At 54.8% G+C, this 11,782-nt stretch overlaps 1 pseudogene; it reads left to right on the forward strand.

The window, feature by feature from the left end:
* The first annotated feature begins 280 nt into the window (after positions 1–280).
* LOC121833537 lies at positions 281–1,478 on the forward strand (annotated as a pseudogene).
* The last annotated feature ends 10,304 nt before the right edge of the window (positions 1,479–11,782 follow it).

Genomic DNA, 11,782 nt, shown 5'->3' on the forward strand with positions numbered 1-11,782 from the left:
GTTTTATTGTACGAATAAACGGGGAGCGGAATCCCGCTCCCGTGAAAGAACCAGGCTGGACTCGGTTTGTTGACGGACCACGTGGGAAATGGCGAATCGGCGGCGGTACGCGATTTCCTACAAATGGCGCATCAACGTTGGGGCAGTCGAGCCGTAATTACGGTCGCAACGTCCGTCGACGACACTGCGTGGAAGTTCACGCGGGGCGGTCCCCCTGGTTGGCGAGTTTATACCGCGGCACTGCGAAAGTGGGAAGGGTACGTCCAAACAACTGTTCGAGATGGCCACGGGTAATTTCGCCCTCACGGATTTAATGTTTTTGGCCGACGTCGCTACATCGACGGGGCTGGCGGAGCGGAACGGCGCGGCGATGACCGCAGCGCCGAGTCCGGACACGCCGACGGTAGCGCCGGTCGTGTCTATGCCGCAAAGCACAGAGATGTCCCGTGAATCCACGGCGTTGGTTGCGGCGTTCGCTCAGGCCTTACAGAGCATGCAGGGGCAAACGCCGCCGCCAAGAACCCTCATCCGCATTCCGGTGCCGGAGTACAGCGGACACAGCGATCGAGCTCTGAGCGCGACCGACTTCTTGCTGGAAATCCAGCGATATCGGAAGGCTACCGGCCTGACAGAGAAGGAGACGCTAGGCAGAGTTCTGCCGGTGGCTCTTGTAGGCCCAGCAGCCAGGTGGCATCGCCTTGTGGGCGAGTCAGCCGGAACACTCGACGAGTTCACGGCCCTCTTCCGACAAGAATTCTTGCCGGCAGACTACCTGCCAAGAATGCGCAGGGAACTGGAGGAAAGAACGCAGGCTCCCGCTGAGCCCTTCGGAGAGTACTTGCGGGCAATGCAGGAACTCCTGCAGATCGCCGATCCGAATGCTACGAACCAGGAGCAGGTCGAGCGGGTGGTGAGGCAGGCGCATCCCACCTTCTCGCGGTATCTGCGTGGGCGCCCATTCGGAAGTCTGAGTGAGCTCGCACAGGAGGCGCGCAGGGTTCAGGCCGACATACTGGCGGAGCGCAGGTACCACCTTCCCCCAGCACCAATCGACACGCTCGAACCCCGATGCGCGTGGCAGGGGCCGGTGCCACGTGGGTATCGACGGGGGGAGGCCGCAATGGCGGAGGCCAGCGGGGAGCCGAGCGGGAATCCCTGGGAGCTCACGGATGACGCCTTGGAGCCAGGATCGCGCCGAGGAGAGAGCGCGGCCGTCCACGCGACGGAATTCCGTCCGACCGGCGCACCACGGATCGCCGCAGCCCAGGAGCAGGCTGCCGCCGACCCGCTGCCACAAAGGGGTGAGCGCATCGGACGTCCCACTGGGGAGAATCCTATCCCAGGTTGGCGAGGCCGCTGCTTTCGGTGCCACGAAATCGGGCACTATAGGCGCGACTGCACAAGGGAGATTCCGGGAAACGGAGGAGGCCGCCGATAAAGTTATCGGCGGCGAAACAGACCAACGAGCGGGTCCCCGACACCCCTTCGACCGTGTGCGTGCCGACGGCGTATCGAGTCGGAGCAGCGACAAGCACCGCGGCCCCATTTATTTCCCTGACGGTGGCGGGAAAGGAGTTCGCAGCTCTTCTGGATAGCGGGGCTAGTGCGTCGCTAATTGGGGACGAGGTCCTCAGGCATCTCCAACAGAAGTCCGTTCGGGTGAGGCATGGGGAGACCACTTTCCAGTTGGCTTGTGGGTCGACGACTTCGAGGGGAGCAGTGCGTCTCGTGGTACGTTGGAATCAACGCGCGCAGAGACAGCGGTTCGTCCATTTGGCCGGGCTGACAGTGCCCATCATTCTGGGACGGGATTTCCTGGCCCACACTGGCATCATCATTGACGTGGCAAGTGGCGGGTACCGAGAGGGGGCACATGCACCCCTTTCAAGTTTCCGAGAGCGCTCCATGGGGGCCATGGCGGCAGCACTGGGAAAAGCGACAGAACAGGAAAGAACCGACCGCGACGACGCCATGCCCATGAGTCACCCAACTCCGAGCTCCGCCGAGCACTGCGACGAGATGGGCCACCCGTTGGCCAATGCCGATGGACTGTCCGGACCAGAGCGAGAGAGGTTGGCGGCTTTGCTGCACAACTTTGACGAAATGTTCACCGAACAGCCGGGCTGCACTAAGCAGGTGCAACATCGCATTGAAACTGGGGACGCACGCCCTTGGAAGTCCAATCCGCGTCCTGTGAGCCTGGCGAAGCGAAAAGCGATAGATGCCGCAGTCGATGAGCTCCTGAAGTCGGGAATCATTCGCCGGTCATCAGGACCCTGGGGATTCCCGGTGGTTTTGGTGCCCAAGAAGAACGGAACATCGAGACTCTGCGTCGATTATCGGCGCTTGAACGCGGTGACCGTAAAAGATGCGTATCCATTTCCGAGCATCGAAGAAATCATCTCGAATCTGGGGAAGGCGAAGTATTTCACTACCCTCGACGCAAGCAAAGGCTACCTCCAAGTGGAGATGAGCCCGGGCGACGAAAGCAAAACTGCATTCGTGTGTCACCGAGGCTTGTTCGAGTTCACTCGGATGCCGTTCGGATTAACAGGTGCACCGATGACATTTCAGCGGTTGATCGACGGAGTGCTCGGAGATGCCAAGTGGCAGCACGCGCTCGCGTACCTGGACGACATCATTGTGTACTCGGAAACTTTCGAGGACCACCTTCGTCACCTCGAGGACGTGTTGCGCAAACTACGAATTGCCGGCCTCACACTAAACCCGACTAAAGCTCAAATTGGAGCTTCTGAGATCAGCTTGTTGGGATTCCGGATCGAGAGAGGAAAAGTTTCCCCCGACGCGGACAAGTTGCGGGCGATCTTGGAGTTCCCAGTCCCTACCGATGTCGGGAGAGTGCGCCGTTTTCTCGGCATGATAGGATACTACCGAGCCTACATCCCGAACTGCGCCGCCATGCAGGCACCCCTCACGCAGTTGCTGAGGAAAGCTGCTCCCTGGAGCTGGGAGGCGCCGCAGGAGGAGGCGTTCCTCCAGCTGACCGAGGCCTTGGCGCGTACAGCATCCCTCAAACTGCCAGACCTGAATAGGCCCTTCACGATCCAGACGGACGCCAGCGACCAGGGACTCGGCGCGGTGCTCCTGCAGGAGACAGAGGGAGAGATCCGCCCGGTGGCATTTGCCAGCCGGGCGCTGAACCCGGCGGAGAAGAACTACACGGTGAGTGAGCGCGAATGCCTCGCCATCATTTTTGCTCTTAAGAAGTTCGATCATTATGTCGAGGGGACGGAATTCACGATCGAGACGGACCATATGGCCCTCGCGTGGCTCTCCCGAATCAAGGAACCCGCCGGAAGACTGGCGCGCTGGGCCTTGACACTGCAGAAGTACGAGTACCGAATTCGGTACCGGAAGGGCACGACAAATGTGGTGGCCGACGCGCTCTCCCGCGCACCCGTGGATCCCCCACCGCGCGAGGCAGCAGACTACCGAGGCGGGGCCATCCCCCAGGAGACGGGAAATCCCGCATCTCGCTCCGCTCCCCACTGTGGCGGCGTCGCGCAGCTGGCTGAGGCGATTACCTCACTGGGACCGGCGTTCAACCGTACGGAACTGTACGAAGCACAGCAGAGCGATTCGTTTTGTCGCGCTATCTTCGACCGGCTCAGGCAAGAGATGGATCCTGACCAGACGGGCGAAAAGACGCTCCGGCACTCCGGAACACCGAGAGGGCCAAGTGCCACCGCCCAGGAGTCAGACATTGAAGCAGGTGAGCTGGAGTCTTACCTGATCGATGGGGACGGCGTCCTGCTGCGCTACTTCCCGGAAGAGAGCGATTCAAGTGAGTCGTTCAAGACCGTGATTCCCCGCGATCTCAGAGTGGCAGCGCTGCGTCACTACCACGATGCGGACGGTCATGGCAGTGCACCGAAGTCGTGGCATAAGCTGCGCCGTTTCGCTACCTGGCCGGGCATGAAGGGGCAGCTGTGCCGTTATGTCCGTAGCTGCGCAGTGTGCCAAGAGCGCAAGCCCAGGGGCGGCAGACCACCCGGCCTGCTCGAGCCCATCGTGAGTACGCGGCCATGGGAGATCGCGGCCTGCGACTTGATGGGACCCCTGCCGCGGTCAAGCGGAGGCTATCAACATGTGTTGGTAGTCACTTGCCACTTCACCGGATTCGTCGAGATGTTTCCAATGCGGAAGGTGACAGCCAAGGGAGTCCTGAGCAGGCTGTCCGAGGTCTGGTGTCGCTACGGGTTCCCCGAGAGACTGGTGAGTGACAACGCCTCGATATTTTGCTCGAAAGTCTTCGCGGCAACCTGCCAGGCCCTCGGGATTAAGCATTGTAAGACTTCGTGTTACCATCCACAAGCAAATGTGACCGAGCGGCGGAACCGCGACATCAAGCCGCTGCTCGGGGCGTATGCTCGAAAGCAGCGGGACTGGGATCTGCATTTGGATTCGATTTCGTTTGCATTGCGGTCCAACCTCAACCGCAGCACTGGGTTCACGCCTGCGCTTTTGAACTTCGGCAGAGAACTCTCTACGCCGACCGATGCGGTTCTTCGCCCGCGACAGAGCGCGGCCAGAGCGGTGCCCTCGTACGAGGACTTCGCGACGCGCACAAGAGAGCGACTGTCGCGGGCGCTGGACGCCGCCCGCGGAAACAGGGCTCGCGCGCGGGCGGAGCAGAAGAACACCTACGACAAAGCGCACCGCGATGCGCAGTTCGAGGTGGGCGACACCGTTCTGCGGCGAAGTCACGTGCAGAGCGATGCGAGTAAGTTCTTCTCGGCGGCGTTGGCCCCCAAGTGGGTTGGCCCCTTTGTCATCGATTCCAAGAAGTCTCGACTGACATACACGCTGAGGGACCAGAATTCTGATCTCGTCCGCGGGACAGTTCACATCGGCGAACTGAAACCCTTTTTCCCCAGGGAAGGGGATGAGCCGGTCAAGCGGCCGCAAAGGGGCATTCGCGGGCGCCAACGATCTCAGGAGTTCCTGGGACCACCGCGGCACAGCTACAACACGCGTAGCCGGAGGCAACCCGATGGGATCGGAACTTCGTAGAGTGCGTGGCCCGGGAAAGGGAAGAAGAGGGGGGGAGCGATCCGAAATCGGCGTTCCCGGCATTTTTTTATTGTTTTTCTTTGTGGGTGGGGGGAGGGTGCCTCGGAACCCTCAGTGTTTGTTTTCTTGTTTTTGCTTTGAAGGGTTTTTTTTTTTGTTTTTTTTTTTTTGTTTTTTTTTGTGTGCGGCGTCGCTGTTAGTGTTGGGGTACTGCTCCCTCGCTGGGCGCACGCCTTGGACTTTTCCCATCTTGTGCGTCATCGCCCCTGCGGCTGCTGCTTCGAGACGCAACTTGGTGTGCACCGAATGGTCCTCTCTGGGAGGGATGAAAGGAGGAGTCGCCGTTTGGACAATCACCAGCTTGGGCTGAGCTCCTCGTCTTCTGACAGCGTATTCCCCGGCAGGAACCACAGCTCGGGGAGCCTTGTGGGATGTCCGCGACGCCACGCAGGACGCCGGGGTGCAGTTCTCAGTGACACTGGACTTCCAGCCCCGCATCGTTCCGGGAGGGCGGTCGCAGCTGGGTCGCAACCACAGTCCCTCTCCGGTGCACCACTCTGTGGAGGGGCCAGTCTCATGGTGGCCAGGCACACTGCTCAAGGACCCCGTTGCCCCGGAGGCCGCCGCCAAGCCGAAGTCGACACAGTCTACTGTGAGGTGTGTGGTGGCCGCGCACCCCAGGTCTCGGGCGAACTGATGGACCTCAGTGAGGACGACCCATGGGACCAGCGGTGTGTGTGTGCGTGTGGGGGGTCTCCAGGCCAAACCAAGCGACGGTGTTCCCAGCAGCCTAGCCGTACGTCTGAATTCCGGCGTACTTCGATTTTTAGGAGAGGGGAGTATGGCGCACCGTGAATTCACGAGGGCGCCCATCAAACCATTTGGCCAATCTTGGCCGCGACACGATCACATGGTCGTGTTGCCGCGGGGTCGATCGGGATCTCGAATTCGGCTCCCGACGCGCCGCTTTCTCTCCTAGCCACTGGAGGGCGCTGCAGGCGCCCCCGTGGCAGGCGAGGAGAAACCTCCTCGCCCATCGACATATATACTCGGTGGGGCAGGGGGCGAGAGGCCTCTAAGAACTCCGGACGCGACCGAGACGCAGGCACTGGCAGGCAAGTGGGTGGCGACCGGATCTAGGATATCGCGGGACGCGAGGCCTAAGGGCCTCCTTTGTGTTTAGATTTAGCCTGAACGTGCATTTGTAAATAATTGTGTAATGTAGCTTGTATTTGTAGTTTAGATTGAGTGTTTTGTAGTGTTGTGTTTTATTGTACGAATAAACGGGGAGCGGAATCCCGCTCCCGTGAAAGAACCAGGCTGGACTCGGTTTGTTGACGGACCACGTGGGAAATGGCGAATCGGCGGCGGTACGCGATTTCCTACATCCTACGACTAAACTTTTTGCTTTTTGTACCGCAGTTTCGGGCACTCAAAAAAGTATCATTGCCCACCAGCTCTCCTGCACCCGAAACTGTTAGCAAGCAAGGACCAGACAAAATAATCCATAATATTAGTAGCCAAAAAGTTAAAGAGATCCTGCACGTCATAAAGATATTGTTTTTGTACTTTCATACTTTCCCTGTGAGAAATAAGATAAAAAATTACCCCACTGGACGAAAAAAGGAACGCCGTTACTTCTTCCGTTCCAGTAAAAATGTAACGCGTTCCCGTTCCAGTTCCAGCGATGCAAAATGGAACGGCGGCGTTCCTTCGTTCCTCCTAAAAGGAACGCGTTCCAGGAACGCCGTTCCTTGGAACGCCGTTCCGTACAACACTGATTACATCTGCAGCTCGTACAGTTTGACGAGCGTAGCACAAAAGGAACTTGTGAACTCATACGTTTTAAAGGACTATCGAAACACATCAGTTTCGTTTTATGAACGTTAATTTTAATAAGATTGGCGTCAAACCAGTTCATCACCTGCGTAGCATTAGCTTGTAATAGGTTAATAGTACTTTTACAATTTGTATGGGTTGACATTAGTAGTGTATCATCTGCATATTGAAATATTTGACATCCTGAGACAGATTTTGAGAAGTCATTTACGTACAAATTAAACAAAAGTGGCGATAAGTTTGAACCCTGAGGTACTTCCAAGCACACTTTGGCGCTACTGGTATTACAAACTGAAACGTGCTGCGTCCGGTTTGCTAGAAAATCTTGAAGTAAGTTGAAAAAAGGCCCTCTGAAACCGTAGTTAAAAATGTTTCCAGAAGTATTTTGTGATTGATGGAGTCGAATGCCTTAGCAACGTCTAAAAACAAAGCGCAAGCATATTTGTTTTTTTCAAACGAGCTATGTAATAAATCTACGAGGTCTTCCAGTAGAGATTCGCTGCCACGTCCCGCAATAAACCCGTACTGCGACGGAGCTAATAAATTAAATTTATCAAGAAACATTGTCATAATTTATATAATAATAATAATAATAATAAATATTAATCATAATAATAAAAAGACGAAGAAGAAGAAGAATATTAATAATAATTATCCTAATAACCTTTATTTTTCCAGCAACTGATGAAAAGGGAACCGGAACGAAAAAAGTCTACATCTTGACGGGTCCCCGGCCCCTTACAGTGGCGAAAGAAAGCAACCCAAAATAAACAGACAAAACAAGATAATCTTTGCCGTAACATACACTGCCATATTTGCACAAAGTTGTGTTTACACATAAAATTTACGAATTTATTTTATGGTGAGTGAATCCAGGTGCAAGTCGCGGCTATTTGAGCTGTGGAGTACACTCTAAGAAATGCCTGCGCGTCTACTCACCCGCAAGACACTCAAAGAGTCAATCTCTGCGATCTACGAAATCAGCTCAGTGAATGATGAGGCGGATCATCCGTTTAGACCTAAACATGCAGTATGCGCTGTGGAATAGCGCAATACAAGGCGTCAGGCTTGCATAGTGTAATACCACAGCGGAGACTTAATTTTTGAGTTCTATACAGATGCTCCTCCTCATCATTCACTGAGCTGATTTTCTAGATCGCAAAGATTGGCTCTTCGAGTGTTTTGCGGGTAAGTAGACGAGCAGGCATTTCTTAGAGCGAAAGTGCTGCAACGTATATTTTATCATTTGAAGACCGTAATTATTTCTATGAGTGAACATCTCTCAGCATTCAGTGTGTTGGGTGCAATAAGCTATAAGTTGCAACATTTTTTGTCAGGGTGGCAAGACTTGCAAAAAATTCAAAAATCTTGTTGTGTTTTTTTTAACCAGTCGCTATCTTGTAATTGTATAAGTTATAGATACTTATTATTGCACATTTTTTTAAACAAACCAGAAGTAAAGGATTCGTACGGAGCGTTGCAGATAATTGCTATAATTTTCTTTTGAAGACGGAATATCTTTTCCAAGTTTCCAGCCGTAGTCGTGCCCCAGAAGAGGTGACAATAATTTAAGTAGGAAAAGAAGAGGGAATTGTAAATAACTGGTTCGGCATAAAGCCCCTGGATACTGCTTTTTACAAGCCACGACAATCAATTCAAATGACGAAGGACATTCCGCTGGAACAAAATGGCGTCATTCAGCTCTGTCTTGTGCTTCGTACAGCCTTTCGCTTCCTAAATCCTGTACCGTCACGCAGTTGGCGAACCAAAGAATGTCGCTACTTGTACAATGCTCTTTGGCAGAGGTTAGAAGAATAGAGCGGTTTTGGTTTACTAATCCAAAAACGCGGGACTATTTCGAGATTACGTATTCAACATAATAATCCCAGTATATGTTTTCAGAAATAATTGACGCCTGATATCTTGAAGGTACTAACAATTTTAATAGGTGTCATGCTTAAGACAGCATGACACCAATTAAATTGCTTCTGTTTCAGCCAAAATAAATAGATTGCATGTACACGAGGAAGCTCATCAACAGAAAGGAGCGGCTTGGAACCTCCTAAGCGCCGCTGATACCATGCAGTATGTCACGGCAGGGCAGCATGTGACCATCAGTAAAGAAAGTTGAGAAATATTATAAACCTTTTTTATGGCAAACGCCACCAGACGGTGCTACAGTTCTTGACGTCCCAGACAACTTCTGGTTCATGAAAAAAAATTAACAAAGCCCGCCTTAACACCCCTGCTTAAAATGTCGACGAAACGTTTAACCACCAATTCTTCCAGTGAACGCCGAAAGAACAAAGAAAGGCTACATCTGTTAACTTTTTCCAATATTCTTCTAAACCAAATCGCCTCCTCCAAGACGTTAATTCTGCAGCTGAAGGCCCTCATTAAATCTCCAGCTTCGTTTGAAGATATAAAATTGCATTGTGATGGCAATGGAAACGCAGTGAACATAGATTCACGAAAGACGCCCTACATGCTAAGCCTGATTCAGATGGTGTGATTTTACTTGCGATTTTAAGGTTGCGAAGTTACTTAGTGACCGAGGTCATTGCCTGTTCTAAGAATTGTATGAAACCGTTTAAAATCACGTACAAACTCCCGGTTGAAGGATTATTGCCGCGAGCGCAGCTGACTAAGTAGGCAGCGCGGTCGTGGCCTTACGGTTACCGCGCGTTCCTTCCACGGAGAAAGCCAGGGTTCGATTCCTGGCCGTGGGTGCGCATATTTGTTGACTCTAATGTAATGTTCTGGTAAATTCGAGAACCGTGTTGCTGATTTGAATTTAGAATGTTCTACATGCCGAACCTCCTAGAAGCCCCCGCGTGTACAAAAGGGGCTCCGCGTGGCCAGCCGGAGTCAGTTTCGCCCCAGTGTTCGACTCTGCTTTTTCGCCGACTTTGAAGCCCGCGACGCTCCGCTGTTATCTTCTGTTTTCTTTTTATTTTCGGGCACAAGTTCGCCCCCATTAAACGTTGCAGTTTCCCCAGTTATTCTTTGTTTCCTCGCTTGTTCATTCGTGACATTTTGGTGGAGGTGCGGGGTACCGCATGTCCGTGCAGCGCACCCCTCCAAGTTCCCGCAGTACAAGTTCGAAGCCAGGCTCCGGAGGACTCGACGAAGACCAGATCGAGACCCGATCAAGTCGCCGCATCCAAGATCTACACCCTGAACACGGACTTCTGCAACCCAGGACCAAGCAGCCAACGAGGCCGACGATGGACAACCAGCAGTCGCAGGCCCCGGCCACTTCTACCATCGTTTACCTGCCCGTCGCACCGCGGACGGCTGCTCCGTTCCACGGCGAGCAGTACGAAGATGTCGAAGACTCGATCGACCAGTACGAACGCGTTGCCCGCCACAATGGCTGGACAGATGAGCAGCGCCTGCACAACGTCTATTTTTCGCTCGAGGGGACCGCCAAGCAGTGGTACGAAAATCATGAATCCTCTTTGACATCGTTGGAGATTTTCAAGAGCGAGATGAAGGGCACATTTATCAACCACAACCGCCGAGAGAGAGCCGAGGATCTACTGCGAACCAAAACCCAAGGCCCCAACGAGACCATTACCGGCTTCGTGGAGGACGTTCTGTGCCTGTGCGCCCGCGCCGACCCTCGTGCCAAAGAAGAAAAGAAGCTGCGAATCCTCATGCGGGGCGTAAGAGACGACATCTTCGGCGGCCTGGTCCGCAGCCCTCCGACAACAGTCCAAGATTTTGTCATCGAGGCAACGAACATCGAGCGTGCCTTGCAAGCCCGAGCCAGTCACTATCAGCGACTACCCAGCCTCGCTGCCCTCAAGATGTCTAGCGGCGACGTTGCCTCCAGCATCCCAGGCATTCGCGAGATCATTCGCGACGTCGTCTAGGAGGAGCTCCGAAAGCTGCTACCCGCCGCTGACCGACCAGCTTCGCTCTCCATCGCCGAGGTCGTGCGGGAAGAGGTGCAGAGAGCCATTCAGCCAGAGGCTCCAATCAATGTAGCAGTCACCGGAGAACCGACGCTAACTTACGTTGCTGTGGCCCGACGGCCACCGCCTCCTCATTGCGCCTATGTCGCGCCGCCCTGACGTCAGTCTCCTGCGCCGCAGCACGACCGACGCACGACGACCAGGTCCTGCACGCCTGCCAGGCGCCCGCGCACCCCGGAAGACTGACGTGTGGCGAACGCCCGACCGACACCCTCTGTGCTTCCACTGCGGGGAAGCAGACCACACCTACCGCCGATGCCCATACCGACGACTCGATATGCGCGGGTTCCACCCGAACGACCCGCGCCCCCATTATGGTAAACGTCCTCGGGAGATCGACGAGTGCCTGCGACGACCACAGTCCCCCGAGCCTGCGTACCGCCGAGAGTCCCGGTCGCCGTCGCCACGACGTCCAGATTCGCCGATGCACCGACCCCGACGTGAAAGCCTGTCACCCCTCCCTTCTCGTCGTTGAAACTAGGCGCGGGAACCCCTGGAGGTGGAGTTGCCGAAGACGACCGACGCCAAGATCCTCCCCGAACTTCGGAGGGCCCCCACTCAAACGACACCAGAGACTGAAACGACGCTCCTACAACGGTAAAGAATAACCTAAACATCGTTATCGACGGCCACGACGCCTCGGCTCCCGTCGACACAGGAGCAGACTACTCCGTCCTGAGTGGGAGGCTCTCCCAACGCCTCTGGAAAGTCATGACGCCGTGGGATAGACCACAAATACGAACCGCCGGAGGATACCTCATTACGCCAGTCGGAAGATGCACTGCTCGCGTCGTGATTCATGGCGAGACGAGTCCGGTAAAGTTCGTCGTTTTGCAAGACTGCGCGAGAGACGTTTTACTCAGAATGGACTTCTTGTGCGAATCCGGCGCCGTCTTCGACCTGGAAGCCAACGAGTTGAGGCTGCGGAA

Source organism: Ixodes scapularis, unplaced genomic scaffold (assembly GCF_016920785.2).
Source record: "Ixodes scapularis isolate PalLabHiFi unplaced genomic scaffold, ASM1692078v2 PGA_scaffold8__174_contigs__length_109621045, whole genome shotgun sequence".
Classification (NCBI taxonomy): domain Eukaryota; kingdom Metazoa; phylum Arthropoda; class Arachnida; order Ixodida; family Ixodidae; genus Ixodes; species Ixodes scapularis.